The sequence below is a fragment of the Marmota flaviventris genome, chromosome 5, assembly GCF_047511675.1.
Source record: "Marmota flaviventris isolate mMarFla1 chromosome 5, mMarFla1.hap1, whole genome shotgun sequence".
NCBI classification, from domain to species: Eukaryota; Metazoa; Chordata; class Mammalia; order Rodentia; family Sciuridae; genus Marmota; species Marmota flaviventris.
The window spans coordinates 84069205-84094418 of NC_092502.1; the positions used below are offsets into that span (position 1 = coordinate 84069205).

The window sequence follows — 25214 nt, forward strand, 5'->3', positions numbered from 1 at the left end:
TCAAAATTCAAAGTTGCTGTCTGTAGCTCCTAGGCAGAAAGGTGACATGCACTGCTCCCTTTCACAGTATGGATGATGTAGTGCTGAGATTGGGGGTGTACACATTACTTTTCTCAGCATTCACTGAAGTATAGTGTGGACTGATTCTCACAGGGGAAAGAAAATATGAGCAGCACAATAAGTGCTAAACTGTGAAGACCTCACCCTTCACTTGCAAAGAGAAAAACCCTCTGATAGTTTTTTAAAGTGCTGTTAACATAGACAAAAGGATAACCTCTCCCAAGTACTCAACAACAAGGCAGGGGAAAAGTATACCTAAGACACTTTAGACTGAAGAGGAGTCCCACGATCTCAAGAATGAGCATTTGAAGGAAAGCTCCTAGGAGTTATGATTTACCTTTGGAGACGCTCTGTGTTTTTGTGAAACATAATTTATAAACTAAAATAAGAAATATGCATTCAGAGATAGGAACCCAACTCAAAGAAGGTGAAGGAGTACTTCTGGTTCTGTAGACCACTTAATGAATAAATTTGTGTTTTGACATTAGTATTTCATCTGTCTGAATTTGACCGGAAAGATGGAATTGCAATGAGTCAAGTGGAATATGAGATTTATTATTTAACCTTGCTCAATTGTAAGAGCTTGTATAGCAGTCAAAAGAGGCTGCTGTCTGTTCATCCTGTGTTAGAACTTGAATTTCAAAAAGACCTAGGATCATGGTATAAAGGAAGACAGTATGAAATAGAAGACAACAGAGAAAAATTAAAATCCCTGAAGAAACATGGGGACCCATATTTTTTTTTACTGCCACCTAAAGCTATAGAACTGTATACAAAACTTAAGGGTTATTTTTATAAGCTTATACCTTCCACCATGTCAAGTCAACAGTCTATAGAAAATTAAACATTTTTACCAAAGTAATAAACACACAAATAAACAAAACACCTTATCAAATCATCATCTGAAATTGAATTTAATTCATCTTCAGGAAGTGGGATGATTTATGAGAGAATTTCTAGAATATGCATGATTTTCAAAGGGAAAAATTCTCAATACAACAAAATAGAATGTTTTCCTTAAAGTTTGAGAATCTGCACAGAAATGGTTAATAATAAAAAAGATTAATTGGTCTGCTCCCCCAAAATCTTTGTTGTATTTTATAGCAATTTCTATAAAAAGCATATCTATTAAATTAACCCTGAAGCACATGAAGACCATCCATTCATAGTCATCCAGATGACCTGATTTACAGTAGTATGCTTTTCAGTAATTTTAATGCCAGCTAACACAATGACTCATTAAGCAATGATGCCACAGTAGTAACACTATTTTCCTTCTTTCTCTAGGGAGGACTATTGGAGGCTGGGTCTTTAAAAATAACAAGTTTAGAATGAAACAGCCATATGGTTGATTGTAATGACACTTTCTATTTTAGTTTGGTTTTAAGTCAGAGTCTGATAGTATATAAGCACTCCTTTATATAACAACAGAACAAAGCCTAGATAATTCAGCCTAGAATTCAGGTCTGTAAACAATCTTGAATGTTTAAAGATAATGTAAAGGAATAAACACTGTATAATTTGCTTTTTAAAACTTTTTATATTTATATAGTGCTTTATTGTAATATGCATTCTAAGATATTTTGAAGTTTAATAAGAAACTAAGGAAGAAAATAACACATAAGAACTATTGCTTAAGAAAGGAATTTAGCAGACTTAATTTATCCAAAGCAGATAAAACTGGAATCACACAATCCATATAATATTTGATCACATTCTAAGATTCACTTCATATTAATAAGCACATTAAAAAGTCTACTCTTTGGTTAAATAAAAAATGATGGTTCTTCATATTCCTCTCATTTGAAGAACTAATGTTGTATTTTTAGTAAGTTATTGTGCTTAATGATGTCTTTTTTGAAATTTAAAGATTTAGTAATTGGAAAGAAACAAAAAATAAAAGAAAGATGACTCCTATGCCCATTTTAATTTTTCCAAATGCTTTTTCCACAAAATTTGGGAAAAAAATTCCAACAGGAATTCCAGAACAAAGTGCATCCACTTACCACATTTAGTTTCAAATAGAAAAAAAAAATGTAATATTCATTTTAAGTTTATCTTGAAACTTTGACTTTTGCAAGGTACTCTATTATATCTAAGTCTTGAAACTCAAATGTTATATTATTTTTGTGAATCAACTGATAACAGATGTGAAAAATAATTCATTTTGTTTGATGTTGAATTGCTATATATTTTAATGCTTAGACACTAGTTAAACTAAATCCAAAAATTAACATTGTGTACAAAATAAATAAATAAATTGTGGGGAGAATTAATTAAGAGAATCACAGTTACATTTAGGAATTTGTGTCAGTGAAAGTAAATTTGTATTCCAGATATCAAGTTCGTCAATTATACTTGACATTGGAAGTTTCCTTGAGGAGTCTGTAATGAATGGTGAACTTGACCCTCCCTGGGAAGTCCTAATCTGTCAGACAATCAGCCAAGCATTCGGTCTATCAGTCAGTCAGCCAGCCAACCAGTTAATTTATATTTACTTGCTACAAGGTGGCACTTTTCAGAATCTAAAAGTGCAAACTTTCTCAGTGGCCAGCTGCATGACTCTACTCCTTGTTTAGGCTGATATCTGAGGGGGGGAAAAAAGCAAAACTGTGAATCTCTTGGTAGCTCAGATGTTTCAATTTTTAGGATTAATTCAATAAGTAAAATCAAGTGCCTCTTTTGTCAAAGTATTCATGCCATTTGGAGGACCATGTCACCTTAGACAAAGTGGCAGGGAGAGTGTACAATACTAAGTCTAAAACAGTACATCATATGACTTTCATTAAATCAGGCTTTTAATGCATGTCTTGTTAGAGTATTGTCGTAAATAACACCTTTGCCTTATAATTCTAAAATTATATTAAATTCTATTATACTTTTCCTCACTGGGTCAATATACAGAGTTGTGATTCTCAATAATTTCTCACAAGTTTTTGGTGTATTATGGGCCTTTTAAAATTGATCATTGTGTAATACTTTACATTCTTATAATCAAATTGACAAACTCTTTTCATGGTATCCATCAAACACATGATTAATTAAGAGAATTAAGTGGAACATGCTATATGGCATGGATATATTTTGCCAGTTTCCTTTACTGTAATAAATCCCAAGATTAAAAAAAAAAATCTCATACAGGAAAAAGGTTCATTTTGCCTTCCAATTTTAGAAGTTTCAATTCATCCTTGCTTGGTGTTACTGTGTTTAGGACTGGGGCGAAGCAGAACATCATGGTGGAAATCACAGAGTACAAAAATAGCAGTCACGTCATATGAGGATGAAAAAAAGAATAGAAAGGTGCTAGAGTCTCACTTTTCCTTTCAGGGAGTGTGCAGTCAATGATCAGGAACATTTTAAACTTTAAAGATTAATTTTGAGTATGCAGAAATACCTTGGCTCAGAAAGAAAATGAAAAACATGAAAAACGTGGGTCAAAATGTTGAACACCTCTGACAGTTTGACATGAAGCTAGAAGCAAGAGTTACACTAAATATTGTTTTTAAAATGCAATCATGGGTGTTATTTGACTTTTATCTCCAAGCAAACTAAGATGTGAAATTTAATAATTCTTTTTGACAATTTTATAAAAATGAGCTGCCATGCTTAATTGATGAGGGGCCTCTTCATCTGCCACCTCTGCCTTCCCTGGAAGTTATTGATAGGGAGTTCACAGCCTCTTTCCTTCAGATCTTTGACTGAATCTGTGTTATTAACCTCTGGGTTGATGTTAGAGTGGCATTGCCCTGACTAACTGGCCATCTTTCGGCTTGGCAACCGAGCCTTGCATGTTCTCTTTCACTTTCACTTTGTCCCCCAAGATCATCTGAACAGATGGAGACAAAGTGATGTAGCCAATTACCTTGCAATTTCAAGACTGCCAAACTTTTCTCCTGAAATACTGCCAGGAAGAAATTAAATTCTAAAAGATATGTGTGCTTGATTCACTCAAAATACAGCAGTCAAAAGTCTTTGAGCCATAGAGACCCAATTTGAATTTCAATTCCATCATTATGTAACTTTTTTTTTTTTTTGGCAAGATATTCAACCACTCTGGTCTTCATTTTTAAAATGCAGGAAATGATTTGGGGTAGAGGCAGTGAATTTTCCTCTAGAATTCATTTTTACTCTCTTCCTTTTGACAATAGGCTTTACCTATTAGGGGTGGATTGATCTTTTAGAAATGTTAAGGAAAACAGCACAAAATAAACAAACGTGTGTTGCTAGCTCTTCTTCCTTGAGGGTCTTAGAAGGAATCTTGTGTATGTGAAAGTCTCAAATGTTTATGTAAGATTACTTTCACAGTAAGTCCAGTAAATCCACCTTGGCCAAAGCTGCCATTTATACACATATTCTAGTCCGGCTCTTGCTTCCAGATAGAGGCTACATTGCATAGCCAGCCTTCCTCCAAGTGAGATCATCTCATTGAGTTGCAACTAACAGGAGAATACAAGTGAATTATACAAGTTTCAGATTCTTTCCCTTAAACATCCCACTTCTCCCCAATTTTCTTTTTTCCCCTTTTCACTGGCTGGGAAATGTCAGTAAGTAGACTTGGCAAATGGTAGCAACTTGGACTCAGAGGTGAGAACTCTACCTTGGATCTGCCAGAGCCTTCTCTGAACAAATTAATCTGGATGACCCTATTTATTTAAGTGTTCCTAAAAAATAAAACTGCAATTTAAAAATAATAATAATAATAATAATAATAATAATAATAATGTATATTATTATTATTTTTTAAATTTAGGTTGGTTAGCCTGTATCTTAGAAATAGAAATATAAGCCAGGTGCAGGGCCACACACCTGTAATCCCAGGAGCTTGGAAGGCTGAGACAGAAGGATAGTGAGTTCAAAGCCAGCCTCAGCAAAAGTGAGGCATGGGCTGGGTTTGTAGCTCAGTGGTAGATCACTTGCCTGCACATGTAAGGCACTAAGTTCAATTCTCAGCACCACATAAAAATAAAATAAACAAAATAAAGATACTGTGTCTATATACAACTAAAACAAATGTATTAAAAAAAGAGCGAGGGGCTAAGCAACTCAGTGAGACTCTAAATAAAATACAAAATAGGGCTGGGGAGCTCCTGAGTTCAATCCCTGGTCTTCCCTCCCTTCAAAAAAATAGATAGTTACTCCGGATTATTTTTATGAAGATTAAATGATATAGTACATGTCAAGTATGGTGGTATTCAGCAAATACTAGTTTTCTTATGGACTCAATTTTTTAATTGTCTAGTTTGGGCAGACACATAATTCTAAAAATCAGTAGAAAGGTTAAACCTTTTTGCTAATGTTTTAAGAATTTAACATTTTCTTTATGTTAATTATAAATATTTCTTCATAATTGGCAACATATACAGCAAAAGCATTTCCCAGTATCATTCCACTTCATGTTTACTTTTCTTTATACATTCTTAGATGAGTTTACAATGTGTATGAAACTCATGGGGCAGAGAGGAGGCACTCACACAGAGTGCCACTATTTCTCTACATACTCTCTGTTAAATAAAAAATGTCCTTCCCCTCAGACATGCTCACCTGTTGACCTTTCTGTTCTTTCAAGTTTATGCATCCCCTCGCCACATCCTTACTAGGTGTTCTCATGGGAACTTTGTTATTTTGCCATCTTTTTTACAGTCCTCAATCTTCTTGTGTTTCCCCCTAATTCCAAAATACTGAGATGCAATCTTCTCCCTGTAGTTCCAAAATTTTATGAATGTGAAAGTCATTACCTTTTGTCACCTGTGTCTGCTGTCACACAAGACACACTTGTAATTTTATTTGTTCTAAATTCACAAGTTAAGTTTCATTGTAACTTTTCTATTAATTTATCTCTATGAAACAAAAAATTCTACTTAAATAGTGATCTAGGGTAGGTTTCTTTCCTGCATTATGAAAAGAAGTATTAAATAAGGAGGAGGATCTTTGCTTAGAAAAACAAAACCAGATGTTTCTCACTGGTTATTGTTGGGAGAAAGAAAACCTACCCATCTGAGTGGATTTACTTGCCAAATAAGTATGTGCTGCTTATACTAAGATAGTTGTTCTCTAGAACAAGTTTCTGCCTTTAAGGGGATTTATTGTTGAGAATGATATTACCAAATAAGTAGTTAAATAAAATAGTAGCTTTAAGTAACTCTAAAAAGCAAAAGGTTTGACAAAATATTGCACTAGAATCACAAATAATCTTTTTGTGGGACATTAGGTAAAGTGCAAAAAGAAAGGTAAAGAAAATTAGTAAATGGTTGTATTACAGTTACTCAGAGGTGGGACCCACAGTCATATTTCTTCTGCCCCCACAGTTGACTACTATCCAAGCCTTCTTAGCCAAACCATGGCATCTTCAAAGATACAAAACCTGCAGAGGTTGCTCTCCCTATTCTACCCAACCCTTCCACTATTCCCCTCTCCCCTGCCTTCCATAGCTTTCTGTGCAGACTACCCTCAGGCTGGTTTATGCCCCTCTAGAAATAGGCTCAGTGAATATAGCAGTACCTTTATACCCAGAAACAAGCAGGTTTTGAAGCTTTTTAAATTAAATATGTTAATAGTGTTCATAATATAAATAAGCATTTAAAAAATTTTATAGTTGTAGATGGACAGAATGCCTTTATTTTATTTTTCTTCTTCTTTTTTCTTTTTTTTAATATGGTGCTAAGGATCAAACCCAGTGCCTCACACATGCTAGGCAAGTTCTTTGCCACTGAGCTATAGCCCCAGCCCTATAAATGAGCATTTTATTTTTCTCGTTTTTCCTGTTTTTTTTTTTTTTTTCTTTTCTTTTTCCTGTTACTTGGGATTAAATTCAGGGGTACTTTGCCACTGAGCTTAGTTCCCAGCCCTTTATTTATTTATTTATTTATTTAATTTTTGAGATAATGTCTCTCTATTTTGCCTTTAGCCTATGATTCTCCTGTCTAAGCATCCCAGCTAGTTGGTATTGCAGGTGTGTGCCACAGTGCCTAGCAGAGCACTTCATTTGCTATAACCCACCGGTTACAGTTTTTAATCACTCCAGGTTTTACTGAGGTCTCAGGGGAGATGCTCCTGTACCGTATCAGTCATCTGGGAGACATTATTATTAGCAACCTTGCTAAAAGCCTTCCACAGGTTTTCAGGTTTGTGTCAATTATTCACAGAACTTCCCCCAGGGGTCATATCTGTCATATCACTACATTTACTATTTTACAAATGAGTTGGTTGCTCAAAACCTTGGCATTAACCTCTGTAACTAAGAATATTTATCACCATGATCACCCTGAATAATTTCCTAATCCAGGAATTCAAACATCTTTATTATTAATGATTGCTTGAAGAAGCCAGATTTGCTACCTTCTTGAGTACTTTGTGAATTCTTTGCCATACAGCATGGGGGGAATGATATCTAAAACAAGAGGCAGTTATGTGCTGGCAAAGCACAGAACTTGGAGCAGGAGCTGGGCATTCAGGCTGACCTAGGTTTGAATTTAGTCCTACCAACTTCTAGCTGTTTCACTCTTGTAGAGTGACTTACTTACTCTAATGTCCCCTATTCTCACCATCTGGAAGGGCTAGAAAACATATCTTATTGAGTTATGTGACATTAGAGTGGAAATGTTCATAAAATATTTACCAGATGTATAGTAACCACGCGATAAATGATAATCATTAATTGTGTTTGAATTGATATTGAAAATGAATAAATAACTAGAAAATGGTATGAATAAGCTTCAATGCTGCTTTTTATAGGGTAAAAATATTCAAAACATTATAATATTATTTGGGGGCAGGTTGAATGTATTAGAAATATAAAATCTGGTATAGTTTAGTGAGATAAGCATACTCATTAAGCACACGTGTGATAGACTGAATACAAAAATGGAAAGTATTATATGGTTATATAGACAAAGAATAATGAGATAAATATGGGCTATTTTCTCATCTGTAAAACTTGTGATTTATCTCATTTGTACTTTCCTGTTTTGTTTTGTTTTGTTTTTTCATAAGATTTAACTGAATGTCTACAATAAGAAACGGGAATCATTTTAATTATTAAGATCTAGTGTATGCATTTTTTCACTGCAATAATTAAATGCTTACTGTTCGACTACTAAGAGAAATAATACATTACATTTATTGTGTTATCATGATTATTTATCTGCTCCAAATAAAAACTGACTGAAATTTACTTGTATATTTATAGCTTGTTCAGTTATCTGAAAATACTGTCTACTTGTATTACTGATTATGGACCTTGGTTTTGTGACTAATTTTCTAATCCTAAAAATTAACATATTTTTCTTTTCAGAATTTTCTTTTCTGCCTTCTATATAGTTACCAACTTGGAAAACTGGACTATTCAAACTTTAGGAGATAATATTTTGTGATAGCTAATTTTTTGGTGAATGATTTAATTCTTGACAGAGAAGATACAAAGGTAAATATAAATTTGAAAAAGGCTACTTTTTTTCTTCTGAAAAATAAGGAAAGAAATATCCTACCATCTTGTTTTTAAGTATTTTATTTAAAAATAAAATTGTATGGTTTGGGGTGTTTTCGTTAAACACATAAAATATTATTAAATTTTAAATGAGATATTTTGCAGGTCTTATGGTAAAAAGGAAATATTTGTTCAAGGACTTGGGAACTGCCTTTGAAACCTAATCAGCAAGGAATTTCTTACACTTATCTCTGAGTTTCTGTGGGAAGATGGAGTTTAATCTTGGCTAAGTTATAAAACCACTTCCTGCCATACAGATCTGAGTTTAATTTTCCTTTAGATAAAGCCAATTATCATGTGAATTTGATATGGGCTGTGCCTGACAAATGGTGCTAACAAATCTTATTTTAGCAGTAGTTATTGTTTATCTGAAGGAGACTTATGTAATGGATTGTATCTTCTTACTTTCTCTTTACAATCTCTTAATGGATTTCCTATGATGATTGTAACCTTCTAGATTACTGTTTGTTCGAGAATAAAACTTTTTTCCTTCACTTTGATCTTTGTAAACTCTTTTCTTCCACTTTGATCTTTGTAGAGAGGTTTTATTTGTTGGCAGGAAATTTTGTATTCAATTATATTTCCTTAATAAAAATGAACATATATATGTCTCACACATTCATTAAACCATTCATAAACTAAAATGTCATTTGAACATAGCTTTAACATTTTATAGTATGTGAAAGTTTTTATATATGTGCATAGTCACTATATTGGAACACTTGATATTGTTTTATGAGAAAATAGAATATCAGCAAATTTATATGTTTCAATGTATATTATATGATTATAGAGAAATTTGTGGAAGAATTTATATATAACTTTCACATCAAGTAATAATTTGGAAGAAATTACATTTTCTTCTATATACCCTTGTTTTTTATTGTTGCAATAAGCTTGTAGTATTTTTTTTTACAAAATAGAAATTAATATGATAAAGGATGCTAATTGCATTTGCAAAATATCAATCATTAATCAGGGATTTTTTTTTTTTTTACTGGTACTTAGTTTTTTATATCCTAACATAGTGTTACATAAATATTTGTTAGGAAAAACATATGAATAAAGTAATGAACAAAGAATAACCTCAGCCAGAGAATGTTTTAAGGACTAATGAAAGTTTTAAGAAGTTAAAGTGGAAGGAGTTAACAAACATTTGAGAGTGAGAAAACAGAGGAAGTTCATAATAAATACCTTCTTTTAAAGTCTTAACCAATAATAAACTGGGCAAAATAGCATTGATATTGGTAAAGAAGGTGTTTTATAGATATGCTTTCATGAAGAACAAATGCATGTTAATTATTGTAATTATTGGTGGCAAGGAGGCAAAACATGTAAGTCTAAATAACAAAAAGTTGGAGATCACTGAGAAAGCAGCAGGTGGAAAAGTCTTGAATAAGCACATATAGAGTTCTTCTAAACCAGCAAAAGAGAAGGAAATACCACAGATGCAGATCCATCTGTAAATATTTCGGTGGGAAGATGGATTGTGGGGATTTTGGCTAATGGGCTCCTTTAAGGCTCATAAATGAGATATGTGAGGCCAATACAATTCTTACAATCTAGTACATTTTTTAAGCAATTTACCCATATCCTGTCCCACAGACTAAGTTATACTTAATCTATAGGAAGATATGCTGCATATATATTCTCTGAAAAAGAGACCACGAGTCAAGAGAAAAGTCTTATAAAAACTTATTATCTGTGTTGGAGCTAGTCAGCAGTAAAGGGCTAAGTTTATTAGACTGTAGTGGCCATTGTCACAACTCCCTTAGCAGAGCCCCAGGAACATAGCAAATTAATATGGGGCTTACTTGTACAGAGGCCAAGCAGAAAATCAATAATATTTTAATGCTTCTCCTATTTCTACCAAGTTGCATGAATGCCTAAAAGGAGAAAGTAAGTACCATCTCCAAATCATCACTAAACAGTTGGATTCAACTTTTTTTATGCTTCTTTACCATTGAATTCATATAATAATTTAGTAAAGTTGATTTATAAGAAAGCTAATGATGAAAATTATAAATGAAAATTTTAAATTAAAACAATTTTGTGAATTGATGGGTGTATAGGTCATAGACATGTAAGAAAGATGAGCAGGATATACATCCTAAAATATTTAGTATCTTCTCTGTAGGATATTATACTGAATAGTCCATATAGAATCATTATAATTAAATTTAGTAGTAAAACTTTGGAAAAGGTAAGAACATCAGAGTGAAATAAGTAAATTTTATGAAGCCATAATTAACTCCTTCAAATTTAGGCAATGTCAAGATAATTTTAAAAATTTGTATTTAAATTTGAAAGTCTTAGACTTCCTGCCATGTAACTTCTGCCAAAAAACATTGACATGCACATCAAATAACAATCTTGTTTTGTAGGAGCTTCGTTTTATTCCTGTTTAGGGAAGAAGTCCAGATTCTAAGAAGACAGTTCTCATAACAAAGTCATCAGATGCTCAAACAGATTCATTTCGGGGGGAAAAAAGAAGGATGTGGGAAGATAAAAAATTGTTTATTTTAAGAAGAACTGAAATTTAAAGAATACTTTTGGCAATGTTAGAACTTTTGTCTTAGTAAAATACACAGTTTAAAGATCTCTGAAATACAACACATACTTGTGTGTGTGTGTGTGTGTGTTTGTATTCTTCAATACAAAGAAATATAAAAATCTTAAAGAAAGTTTTGTTTCCAAACTTTTCATGATAAAATTACAAATCTCAAAATTTGGGAATGTTTTGTTAATTTCTTAAAATACTATCCCAGAAATATTATAATTTAAATTAAGACAAATTTAATCTGATACATAGACATAGATATGAGCATCATCTATTTCAAACTATTTAGCAGGGAAGATTAAAATTTTAATTTATTTTCTTTAGTAAAATATTTCATTTTTTTTCAAGATACATAAATGAAAAGACAACATATTATTTTTTTCTCTTGTGCAAACATGTCCATGAAAACACAAACTTCTTCAACCAGAAGAATATTTCTGGTTTTATCTAGTTGTGATATATAATTCTACCTAAATTATGTAGTTTCCAGTAACTTTTGTCTTATAGATTTAAAAAATATCTTGGTTAAATTAAAGTTACATATTAAAATCTGATAAGGTTATAAAGATGGAATGTTTTTCCAAGTGACAGAAATATAGCATTAAAAATGATATTTCATTATTCAATAACAGTAATGAGGTTAATCATTACTGTTACTCTTTGGAGTGGGGAATGACTAAAACACAGAGATTTCTGAAGGCTTCAATATCATTTATTTGGTAATAGAAGAGAGACATTTGCCCCTCAAAGTTCCTCATACCCTGTATTTGGCTAATAGCTTCTTTTTTGTGGCAATTGATTTGTGCCTCTAACATCAATGTTTCCTACATACTGATATTTAGGCCTAGAGGCTCCATTTGGCTGGGACGAAAGATTCTCTTAGTAGTGCAGGCACTACATTAAGATAACTTCTGACGTCTATTGACCCCAATGCTCTCATTAACAGGGGCTTGACTTGTAGAAGAAGCCCCCCTGAATAGGATGGCTCCCACAAATTCTTGAGAGAAACTACTAAAGTCAAAAACACTACCACCCAACGTGAAGGAGGAATTGAATACCTGATTGACAAAGAATACAGAAGATGCTTTCCAGTTCTCGTAAATGTCAAACAGTAAGAAATTTGGAGACAGCATTGTGTTTTTTGTTGGTCATTACTTGGAGACAGCCAACTCTCTCTGTGAGAGTTGTCTGCTTAAGTCTCACTTTGCTTTTACTTTACTTTCATTTATAATGAAGTTCTCTTGCATGACTTTTGCTATCTGACTTTAAATTTTTGCTTGCTGGAACATAGGAACTTAGGAGTTTTGGGTCCTTGCTTTTCTGTGACAGCATGATACCTCATAATTAGTATTTTTTTTTCTGCTCAATTAAGGTCTAGATATCTTGAGATTTTTGTTTTTCTATAAAAATATTAATTTGTCTTCCTTTTTCCATTTTGAGGAAAGGTAAGAAACCTTGATAGGGATACCATTAAATCCATGGATTGCTTTGGGTTGTATTGACATTTTTTTTCCTTACATACATGACAATAGTGGAATGCATTACAATCATAATTATCCATTCACGACACCATTTTTCGTAACTCTGTATATAAAGTATGTTCAATCCAAGTTATGCCATTATACATGGGCTCTATTATTATTATTATTATTATTATTATTATTATTATTATTTGCATTACAATTCTTAATACACTTTTATACCACAATTTATCATATCTCTGATTGTATATAAGGTATGTTGACACCAAATTCACATCTTCATACATGTATTTTGTATAATGATGATGGTCTTCTACCATCATCCATGCTATTCCCCTTCTCCCTCCTTTTCCCTCCCACCCCTATGGACATTTTAACAGTATAAATTTTTTACAACCCAAGAACATGGGATATCATTCAATTTGTTTGTGTCATCTTCAATTTCTTTCATCAGTGCTCCACAGTTTTAATACACTCAACTTTTATTTCCTTAATTAAATTTACTTTTAAATATTTCATTTGTTATTTCTATAATAGATGAAATTGTTCTCTTAATTTACTTTTAAGATAGTTCATTGCTAGTTTATATAAACCAAGATGAATTTTATGTTGATTTTTTATCCCACAGCTTTACTGAATTCACTGATCAGTCAGAAAACTTTTTGATGTAGTTTTCAGTTTATAAGATTTTATAATCAGAAAACAAAGACAATTTTACTTTTTCCTAATGGATGACCTTTTATTTCTTTTTTTTCTCCATGACTTCCAGTATTGGGTTTAATAGGAGAGATAAAAATAGCATCCTTAGTTTTAGATTTTAAAGCAAAACCTTAATCATTTAACCATTGAGAATGGTGTTAGCTGTGAACCTGTCATACATGGCTTTTATGATGTTGAGAAACATTCCTCTTACAGAATTTATTAAGATTTCTCATCCTGTTGTTGAATTTTATCAGCTTATTCTGCATGTATTGAGATGCCCATAATGGTTGTGTTCTATGTTCTGATAATACAGTGAATTATATTGATTTGCATATGTTGAATCATTCTTACATCACAGGGGTAAATTCCCCTTAATCACAATGAATGAAACTTTTTAGTTTTTAATTTGTTTTAATCAGTTATACATGACAGTAGAATACACTTTGACACATTTTACTCAAGCAGAGCACGACTTCTTGTTCCTCTGGCTGTACATGGTGCATAGTCACACCTGTAGTGTTATCATACATGTGTATAGTGTAATAAGGTCCAACTCATTCCATCATTCTTCCCATCCCCACACCCTCTCTCCTTCCCTCAATCCAAAAGTTCTTCATTCTTTTCTATTCTCCTCCCATTATGGATCAGCATCCACTTTGTTTTCTTCTTCTTCTTGTTTAATTTGGCTTATTTTGCTTAGCATGATATTCTCCAGTTCCATCCATTTACCAAAAATGCCATAATTTCATTCTTCTTTGAGGCTGAGTAATATTCCATTGTGTATACGTACCACATTTTCTTTATTCCTTCATCTGTTGAAAGGAATCTAAGTTGATTCCATAGTTAAGCTATTGTGAATTGAGCTGCTATAAACATTGATGTGATTGTTTTACTATAGCATGCTTATTTTAGGTCCTTTGGGTATAAACTGAGGAGTGGGATAGCTGGTCAAAAAGTGGTTCCATTCCAAGTTCTGAGGAATCTCCATACTACTCTCCATACTGATTGTACCAATGTGCAGTGCCACAAGCAATGAATGAGTTATACCTGAAGGCTTCTTCTCAGCAAAGGAAACAATAACATGAAAAGAGAGCCTACAGAATGGGAGAAAATCTTTACCACATGCACCTCAGGTAGGGCACTAATCTCGGGGATATATAAAGAACTCAAAAAAATTAACACCAATAAGTAACTAAATAACTAACTAAATAAATAGACAAATAAATAAATAGATAGATAGATAAGCTTACCAATAAATGGTTAAGGATCTGAACAGACATTTCACAGAAAAAATATAATAGATCAACAGACATATGAAAAAGTGTTTATCAACTCTAGCAATTAGAGAAATGCAAATCAAAACTAAGATTTCATCTCACTCCAGTCAGAATGGCAATTATCATGAATGTTACTTTTAATGTACTGTTGAAGATGGTTGTTAGTATTTTGTTGAGGACTTTTGCATCTGTGTTCATCAGGGATATGAACTTGAAGCTTTATTTATTGGTATTTTCTATATATGGCTTTGATATAAGTATATTCTTTGTCTTATAAAATGAACTTGAAATTGATCCCTCCTTTCCTTTTTTCTGAAGAGTTTTAGAAGGATCCAATATTAGTCCTTCACATGTTTGATAGAATTCAGTCATTAAGCCATCTGATCTTGGCATTTAATTTTTTGTGAGACTCTTAAGACTGTTTTAAAACCCTTACTTATTTTCAATGTGTTGTTCAAACTTCTGATTTCTTTATGATTCAGTCTTGGTAGGTGATATTTTTCTAGGAATTTAGCAATTTTTTTCAAGTTATCCAGTTTGTGCATAATTGTCTACTGTGTGTTTTCAGTAGTATGTCTCCTCTTCATACAGATTTTAATCAATTTAATCAATTTAAAGAGTCTGTCCTATGATATAACTAAATTGATTAAGAAATTTAATCAATTTCTCTTTGTCATTGGTTTATAAATTTTATCTTTCTAGAAAAACCAACTCTTAGTTTTGTTGGTATTTTCTATTGTTTTGCTTGTCTCTATTTCATTTATTCCTGTTCTTTTTATTTTTTTCCTTCTTTCTACTAACTTGTGGTTAGTTCTTCTTTTTTTATTTCTTTGTTGCATAAGTAACATAGGTAATTTATCTGACATGCTTATTCTTTCTTAGGTAGAGTTTCTATAAATTCTTGCTTAAAATTTGTTCTTAGTTCTATAATTTTGGAATATTTTGTATCACTTTTTTCTTCAAAATATATATTTAATTTTTTTTGCCTTTAAATTTTTCTTTAATCTATTCAGAGTACAAATTTTGACATATTTGCAAATTTTCTAATATTCATCCTATTTCTTATTTTTAATTTAATGCCCTTGTTGTCTGAAGAGATACTTCATATGATTTCAATCTTCTTAATTTGTTTAGTTTTGTGGCCTAAAATATTACCTGTCTGAAAATTGTTCATGGGTTCTTTAGAATTATTGCTGTTGGATGGAATTTTCTGTATGTTTCTGTTAGGTACATTTGTTCCAAGGTTTAGTTCAAGTCCAAAATTTCCTGATTGACTTTCTATCTGGATGATCTTTCTATTGCTGAAAGTGGGGTATTGGAAATCCTTTCGATTATTGTGTTGCAGTACATAAATTCCTTAAATTCCTTTAAATTTCTTGATGTTTGTTTCATGTTTTTAGATTATTAGATATTGGGTGCATATATTATTAGATATTAGGTACAGTTTGTATAGACTCTTGATGAACTGACCACTTTTTACTACATAATGAATGGCCTTCTTTGTCTTTTTCTATGGTTTTTGATCCAGAGTCTGTCCTATGATATAACTATAGCAACCTCTGTGTCTTTTTGGTTTCTGCTTGCAATATAATATCTTCTTCAATCCCTTCACTGAATGTCTCCTATAAGCCGGATACAGTTGGATTGTGGTTTTTAATCTATTCACCCACTTTTTGCATTTCGATTGAATAATTTATTCTATTTTGGGTCATAAGGACAAACTAAATGTACTAAATTCTAAATTCACTTTCAAAGATGCCTAAGGCTTTATCAATTAACTTCCGGGTAACTTATTAAATGGAAATTAAAAAAAAAAAAAAAAACTAAAATTTTTTTTGTATTTTATGTTTTGCTTTTCAGGTGCTATTAGTGTTGCCATATGACATTACTATACTATAAAAAAATTATACTTGAAACAATGTGAATTTTGTGTCATACTATTTTTGTACCAAAAACCAAAGCATATTAGTTCATTTACATGGTAGAAACATGTGATGTTGAAGGGACCAACATCAAAATTGATATTTAGAAAAGACCCGAAGTTAAAAATCATCAGAAAAGTAAAGAAAAACGTCATATCTTTTTAAATATTTCAACATTTAAGTAGTGAATTAGTGAATATATTTAGTTATATGGATAATTTGATGCCTACTATTATGTGGAAATATTTTCTTTTTAAAAAATATTTATTTTTTAGTAGTAGTTGGACACAATACCTTTATTTTATTTATTTATTTTTATGTGGTGCTGAACCCAGCGCCTCACACATGCTAGGCAAGTGCTCTGCCACTGAGCCACAACCCCAGCCCCAATGTGGAAATATTTTCTAGAGATTAATGAAAGTTACTTTTGGGTTTTGTGTTTAATTTTTAAGTATAACAAATCACAAAAGTATAAGATTACAAATTTGTAGGCAGAAAAGGGAGAAAGTAAATAAATAACCAAAAATTGTATACATGTTTTACCTATTTTTCTCAAATTAGCCATAATGAATCAGATGCTATTCATGTACAGTTGGTTAAAATCAATTTTATTACTTATTTATTTACTTTTATATAACTATATTTTATATAGTTATATTTTAGAAGATTGCTCTAATTTTATTCCTTAGTTACAGAAGCAAATTGTTGCTGCCATATGGATGACACTTTGGATCTTTTATCTAGAGGGAAAAATCTCTCCTGTTTCTTATTTTTTCAATAGAATATCCGTTCATTTTGCCATGTAAAGTACATTTATTGGCACTTGCAAGTACTTAATATAAAACTTGAAGTAAATTTATTCATAAATACAGGCAAGTTTGGCTTATTTGAATAATTTTATGGTAAAAATGTTAATAAAATTCATAGGAAAGTCTAAGGAATATTGATAATTTAATTTCTGGTTTTCTGGGGGGGGGGGATCTTGTTTCTTTTAGTCAGTAAAGCAACTAATCAAAGTTTAATTGGTTTATAGCTATGTATACATTCTGCAAAGCATTTAAATCTTAATTTTGTTATAGAATAAAATTCTAAAATATCTGAAGAATATGGTATAGAAAAAGGAAATTTTGAAACAAGAGAACAGAAATAACAATAGAAAAACTTAGAATTTTGGAGTATCATTCTATAGACACATAAGTTAATAAAATTAGAAACAATTAAAATTTAAGATCAAAAAAGGTCATGATTGAAAAGTCTTTTAGCCTTATGCTCGCTTGACAGTCTTCTCTGCCTCTGCAGTGATACAGAGATAGGTAAGCCTGTGCCACACTTCATCTGACTTGAAAACATTGTGCTGCCCATCACAAAACCACACGTATATACATTTGCTTACAGAACACAGTGGCAAATGCCTGGTAATCTCAGTAACTTCTGGGCTGATGCAGAAGGATTGCAAATTCTAAGTCATCCTCAGTAATTTAGTGTGTCCCTAAGCAACCTAGAAAGACCTTGTTCCAAAATAAAAAGTAAAAAAGAAATAAGAATGTGGTGTGGTACTAAAACACCAATGGGTTCAATCTCTGATACCAAAGAGTAAAATAAAATAAATACATTTGCTTCATGTTACAACATATAACAAAATAAAAGTTTATGCTTAATGTTTTCTGCTATCATGTATTAAATGTTAACATGCCAGAAATAGTTTATGAAAAGCATAGAAAATTATCCATATATCTATCCATAAAATTATCCGTGTAACTTATTGCAAGTGCCAATAAATGTACTTTATTGGCAAATTGAATGGATATTCTATTGAAAAAATAAGAAACAGGAGAGATTGTAGATATAAACCATATCTACATCCATATGGAAGCAACAATTTGCTTCTGTAACTAAGGAATAAAATTAGAGCAATCTCCTAAAAGATAACAATATAAAACACAGTTATGTAAAAGTAAATAAATAAGTAATAAAATTGATTTTAACCAACTGTACATGAATAGCATCTGATTCATTATGGCTAATTTGAGGAAAATAGGTAACACATGTGTACAATTTTTGGTTATTTATTATACTTTCTCCCTACAAATTTGTAATTTTATTTTTTACTTTTTTGCTGCTTAACACACTGGTTTATTATCTTCTTCTCATTCAACTTCTCCCACATCAAACAAGCACCCATTTTATTTTGCAGTGCTGGCGAGGGAACCCAGGGCCTCACACATTGCAGGCAGGTGCTCTGCCACTATTCTCAGTTTCTGTATGAGGTCCAGGCACAGAAGACTGCTATCAGGGCATCGCAGGCTGTGCTCTCACCTGGAACTCCAGTTCTTCCAAAGGACGGAGGTCCCCATTTTCATGAGGACTGTGTGCTCCGGACTTGTCTGCACTAGGAGTTTCTTGCCCTATAGGCCTCTCAAACTGTCACGTTGATTCCTACAAGGCGGGTAAGGAAAGCTCTTCCTTCTCTAAGTTCTTTTAAAGGATCAACTGTGGGCAGGCTCATTCAGAATAATCTTCCTTTTCATTAAATCCATCAGGATTTTAATTATCTCTGCAAAATCCTTTTACTTTTGCCACAAAACCTCACCTAATCCCAGAAGGAAGATTCTAGTGCATTCACAGGTCTTGCTCAAACTCAAGGTCACTCAGGGCAGGGGCCAATGGTTGTCTCCAAACTCTGCCTCCCTCAAAGGATTTGGAATCTAGCTAGAATTTAGTCATAGCCATAACTCCAGCAGTGTGGACCAGGGTAAGCAAAAGCAAGCTGAGAGAATCAACACTTTTTAAATCCACACAATCTCTTCAAATATTTGGCAAGATTGGTTTCCAGAACTGTGTGGGTGGGTCATGAGGAGAATAAAGGGGTCTCTTGCTCAGAGACTTCAGTTGGTTTAGAGTGCTCTCCTACTTCTCTCCAAATTCTTACTAACCTAGACGCTTCCACAGTAGAGGAGAGAGGCCATACTTCATAGTACAGCGCTGGCCCTATTTGTGGGGAGACACCAAGTTCCTCCAGAAAGACAGTTTCATGGTCCCTACTGGTGGATGTCTGTGACAGATATCACACACACATACAGAGCCTCTCTTTACAATGGATACACAGAAATATGCAAGTTTAATACCTATAGAGGAACAGAAATGACACGGGACACAAATGCAACACTAAAATGAGGGGAGGGGAAGGGGTAGAGAGACATGGGATGGGATCACAGTAACTTGTGAGTGACTCCTTTGGTGTTGAGACATGAGACAGTTGACTTGTCACTAAAACTGCATATCAAGTAAACCACCAACTTGGGAAGACAGGTACATGGCAGGGCTGAGCTTAGGACAGGGCAGGGCCTGGAGCTCCTCTCAGAGCCCAGACACTCAAGGATGTCTGGGCTTGAGAGTGTCTGGTCAGTTCTTCTGTAACACCAGGAGAGGGGCCTCTTCTGGGCAGGCTCCCTTCTCCTAACACTAGGTGAAGAAAGAGGCCCTGGCTGCAGGAAGCCAGGCCACCAAGCCTGGGTCTTTGGATCGAAACAGCTGCACTACCACCACTGCACCCACAGCCAGCTTCCCTGTCTACAAGTACCCACCCTGAAAAGGGATTTGCAATGGAGAGCCAGAGAGTCCAAGGAGGTGGGAGGAGCCACAGTGGTGGGATCTGAGGGACAGGAGGTGGTGGAAGAGCAGATGTGTCCCATGGGTCCTCCTAGGCATCATGAAGATTGCCATCGCTAGCAGCACCTTCTTGCCAGGTTTGAAGGCTAGCATCCCAAGGTATGGGCAGTTGGCACAGCGGAAAGCATTGCCCAGGTAGCAGTTTCCACAGGCTGACTTGGGCTGGGCATTCTTCTGTTCCTGTAACTTCTCTTTTTCTAGTTCTTCTGCAAGGCCACAGGTGCAGTTCTTACAAGCCTTCCTCTTTTTTTCTTTCCCCACAAGAAGCAGCCCACAGGGAAGCAGGATCTGTTTTTTTCAAATCTTCTGGATCCACTAGCTCATCTGAGTCAATGAGATCCATGCTCTCGTCCTCCATGTCATTGTCTGAGAGGGTCCAGAGCTTGGCAGTGGCAGGGTCCACAGCAGGTTTCACCAAAGGAGACTTTTTGGTGATAGAAAGTTTAAGCTGACTGGAAGAACCCACCCACTTCAAAGTTTGGCTTTTTGCCTGTGATCTGAACAGAGAGCAGGCTCTCAGTGTTGCAGCCCAGGTGTCACTGGATAGACTGCTTCTCCTCAGGACTCAAGGACTCCCGCTGCGGCTCTTTTACTTCCACAAGACCAGAGAGAGTCAGAGCTGAACACAGTTTAGACGCTGTCTTCACTTTGCTATCCTTATCTACAGCTGTCTCTACTGGTTCTTTCAGGAAAAGACATCCCCCAGGCCGAAGGAGGCGGGCCACCTCAGCCAAAACCTCGGCACTGTGCAGAGTCACACTTCCTGGGACTACACCTGACAATATAATGTCAAAGCTGGATTTCTTGTGGGCAGACGGCAACAGCTGGCTCATGTTCTCCACTAACACTTGGCCTTCATCACCAGTTAACACTTGAAGTTTATCCACCAGATGTTTCAGAGCCTCCACAGGGGATGACTTATCCCAGACCACTGCCACAGCCTGGCTAGCTGAGATCCCAAAATAGGCCATTCCTCGAGTGTTGACAGACCTAAAAGCTTCAGAGATGCAAGATCACAAGAGTTGGCTATGAGGTAGAACCGGGTCTCAGACTCCATGGCCCGAGGTCTTTGCCACCTCAGTGATCAGTGCCCGGGGGTGGCTGAGCGACAAAGGAGACAACCCAGGAAGGACAGGGAGCCACAGCATCAGGAGCCCAGGCAAGTAGGTCCAGGGCTGGGCTTGGCCCCTCACACCTGGTTCCCAAGGCATAAGCCCACCACCCCCAGGGTTCTCCATGGAGCGACCTTGACTACATTCCTACCTAGGCACGAGGCTGGAAATAGGAAGTGGGCTAATTTTATTCTTTTATGCTTTGTTATACTTAGAAATTAAACACAAAACCCAAAAGTAACTTTCAGTAATCTCAGAAAAATATTTCCACATGATAGCAGGCATCAAGTTGAGCAAAAGCAAACTCTTTAACTTAAAAAACTGTCAGCACAGTACAGTCTGAATTACCAAGGGCAAAATCCCAGAAGCTATGAAGGATTGAACAATATGTCAATTTGTGTTATTTTGCTTCTTATCGCACATTTGAATTGCCTAAGTTTTCATTAGAAAAACAGAATTCCAATATTTCATTTCATGACCACGAATATCTGTAGGAGTTTCTATATTAAACAACCGAGGGCAGCCATGTTTAAAGGCAGAAAAATTAGGTTGCATGTGAATATTTTACATGTAGTGACAGTTTTTTCAACAAATGTCTCTTTATACTAATATAATATAAATTAGGGCATTTATTTCATAATCAAAAGTATTCTCTCAAGTCATATTTAAGAGAGAAAAAGTTTCTAGCTATACATTGTCAGTAGATTTGAAACAGGTAGTTTTGAAACCTAATTTATTCTTTGCTTTCAGGAATATATTTTCATATGTATTCAATATTACAAATGATTCCCAATGGAGTCTGAAAAAGCACTAAAGATATCAAACAACGAGTTAGTTTATATCTACAATGACAAAGTAATTTGTAATCTTAACTTAAAATTCCAGAATCCACCTATCTACTCTCTTTCCTTCTGCCTAGCCACAAATTACCGAAAGTATTATGGTATTCATGAAAGAATTATCATATTTGAGTCAAAATTATATAGGTTTGAGCAGAGTTTTGTTAACCTGATTAGTCCCTTGCCAGGGCAGAAATCTGTTGATCCCATATGTAAAGCAGGGACAATCATGGTGTAACATGGTTTGGACCACAGTTCTCCAATTTTTTTCTTTTTCATTTTGTGCTTGCTCTGAGTTTTCTGAACCAAACATCACTAAACAGTTGTGTCAAAGGATGACCTATAGCAAACATGCCTTGAAAGCTGGAGCTGGTGTATTGCTCTGAAGATAGATGAAAGTTCATCTCCCCTCGATTGTTTCACTAACATGCCAGTATCGGCAGGCTGGAGCTTGCCCATCCCCTCCCAGGAACAGATCTCCTTAACTTTCCAGGAAGGCTCGCTCTCTCTCCCCAAAGAAAGAGGGACAGATGAGACAACTGCCCAATATAACCTCTGAGTCTCATAAATTCAAGGTTCTTCTTTATTACAAGCACACGGTAACATCAGGGTCTCACCCTTTTATCCTGTGGGGATTGTGTGTAATGATCTGTTCTTGGATCCAGAGACCTTGTGCATCCTAACAGAACGTGAGAATAAATATATAACCTGAGCAACAACTCACCCCTTTCTCTTGGGTGAAAAAAACACAGGATTTGTTCAGCAGGCATTTGCCCAGCAGGCATCGGCCCAACCCCAGAAAACAATGAATATTTCTCATGTCAGAAGGGTTTTGGTTACACTAGTCACCCTTCCCAATGGCTAATTTAGAGCAGAAGCTTAATATGGCTGAAGAAATCCAAGAAGTCATACAAGTTGGCAGTAGTTCTGTGAATAATTTTCCTCCTGAGCAAACAATTTTCCTCCTTAGTCATACTAAGAGAGATTTGAGATATTGTCAGAGGAGGGTGTGGCACATGAATGTGCAGTGGACAATGTTGTGACCACTGGAAGCAACTCTGAGAAGGAAACAAACATACTGAGAATGGAAGGACAAAGGAATCGCAAAAGATGATGTTCTCATTGACATTTTTAAATGGCTAAATCCATCCTAAACTCCTTCCTTTGTATTTCTTGCTATATATTCAATAATTGCATACCCTTATTTTAAATTTTTTTGGGGTCTATTTAGAATTAAAATAATTCCAGTAACATAAGAATTTACATCAAAGAACTATGATAGAAATGAAATGAGTGATAAAGTAACTCAAATAGAATCTAGAGGATACCCAGGTAAACAAAATAAACAAAACTATTTGTTGCTGCTATTCTTCCATGACTGCTGCTGCTACATGGCCCATAGGGAACATCCTAGATCCATCTGGTTGTTGGTGTGTGGTATACTGTGGGACAATTTGTGGAAACGTGTGAAAGAGAGGGGTTTTGAAACATCGGAAAAGACATAATGAAACACATTGGTTGATGACAGGAACATTAGTATAAAATACAAAATAGGTGAAAATTTGGAGTTGTTGCTCTCAAACAGAAACTCTTCACACTCTTAACAATCAATTATTGATTTCCACGCCTGTATGAGTTTGTCAGGATGAACTCAACTACTATGTATAACCATAATGTTCTAATAAAAAATTACTTATAATTCCATAAGCCTTTGATTTTGTGAGTTAATATATATATTAGTATTTTCAGCATTAAAATTTAAAACAAATACATTTTTTAATGTACTTGATGAATTCATTTGTCTAGATTTTAATTTAAAAAAACATGTTTTATTTAACCTACTATATAAAATTGCTTTCTTCCAAAATAAAAATGAAATATTGAAGAAAGTGACATTGTTTACATTTTTTTTATTTTGCAAATCACTTTAATGTCTGGATTCTCATATCTTCTGCATTCAAACTGTTTTGATGCTTGTTTGACTAAAATATTAAGAGAAAGTTTTGGTTCTATACAAACATTAAGTTGGAAAAGGGAAGAATTTAGTAATAATCTTTTAATATGTGTGTGGATTTTTTGAAACAACACAAAAGTTAATAATTGATTTATTTGTTAAGATTGATTGCAATGAAGAAATCAACCAAACAAAATCAGCTTAAACAAAAATTAATAGCAACAATTAACAAACATGAAATCTGTTGATCTGTCTTGCAATCAAATTACCTTTTACTAATGCTCACTTTCATAATATCATCTGATAGCTATTTGGAAAATATTGGGTAACTGGGCCGGTAATCTACAAATCAATACATTTCATCATCCATTTATTGACATCACAGTATGCTCATCAGAATATTATCTAGATATTAGAAAACTGTCAAGTTCATAGTGGCACACATGTTTTTCCAGCTTTTAATTTTTTCTTGAAAGTTTGAAAATTATCATTGTAACAACTATCATCAGGTATTATTCAAAATGATCGGTTTATGTTATTAATTTTAATTTTTGAGACAATGTCTGTCTAATCTCTCTGAACATTTATAGTACATCAGTCAATTGGGTTTTTTGGTAAAATAGTATTCCACTATAGATGCAGGTAGTTGCCCTTTCATCTTAACAATTGTATCAGCATCTAAGTAAGATGCTATCTTAGTAAAATACTGATGCAATTGTTAAGATACACAGGCATCTAGCTACCCAAGTTGAGAAAATCACACACAAACCTGTAAGAACTCTGTTTCATATGCAAGTAAAGTTAGGATTCCATTTCTAGGGAAAGGGATATGTGTCTTTATTCAAAAGTATATGCTTTCTACTGATATATTCCAATGTATTTTTAACTGCTAATAATAATGAAGTATTCATTTTTACACTGGTTTAAATCTTAATTTTCATTTGTACATGCCTCCAAAGAGCCTTTTCAAGGTATTCATTGAGACGTGAAGAATTTATTTAAAGAATTCATATGCAAGTGTGGATGTGACTAAAAAACACTGGATCCACCATAGAGTAAAATCCCCTTCTTTAAGGAAACCAATGATACAAAAGTGGGAAATTTATAATCTATGTTCTTACTTTGCTTTGTCAAGATACGAGACATTTATAAAGGA

The 25214-nt window shown here is 33.9% G+C and overlaps 1 pseudogene; it reads right to left on the reverse strand.

The window, feature by feature from the left end:
• Nucleotides 1–20073: 20073 nt before the first annotated feature.
• On the reverse strand, nucleotides 20074–21124 carry LOC114086597 (anamorsin pseudogene; annotated as a pseudogene).
• Between the last annotated feature and the right edge of the window lie 4090 nt (nucleotides 21125–25214).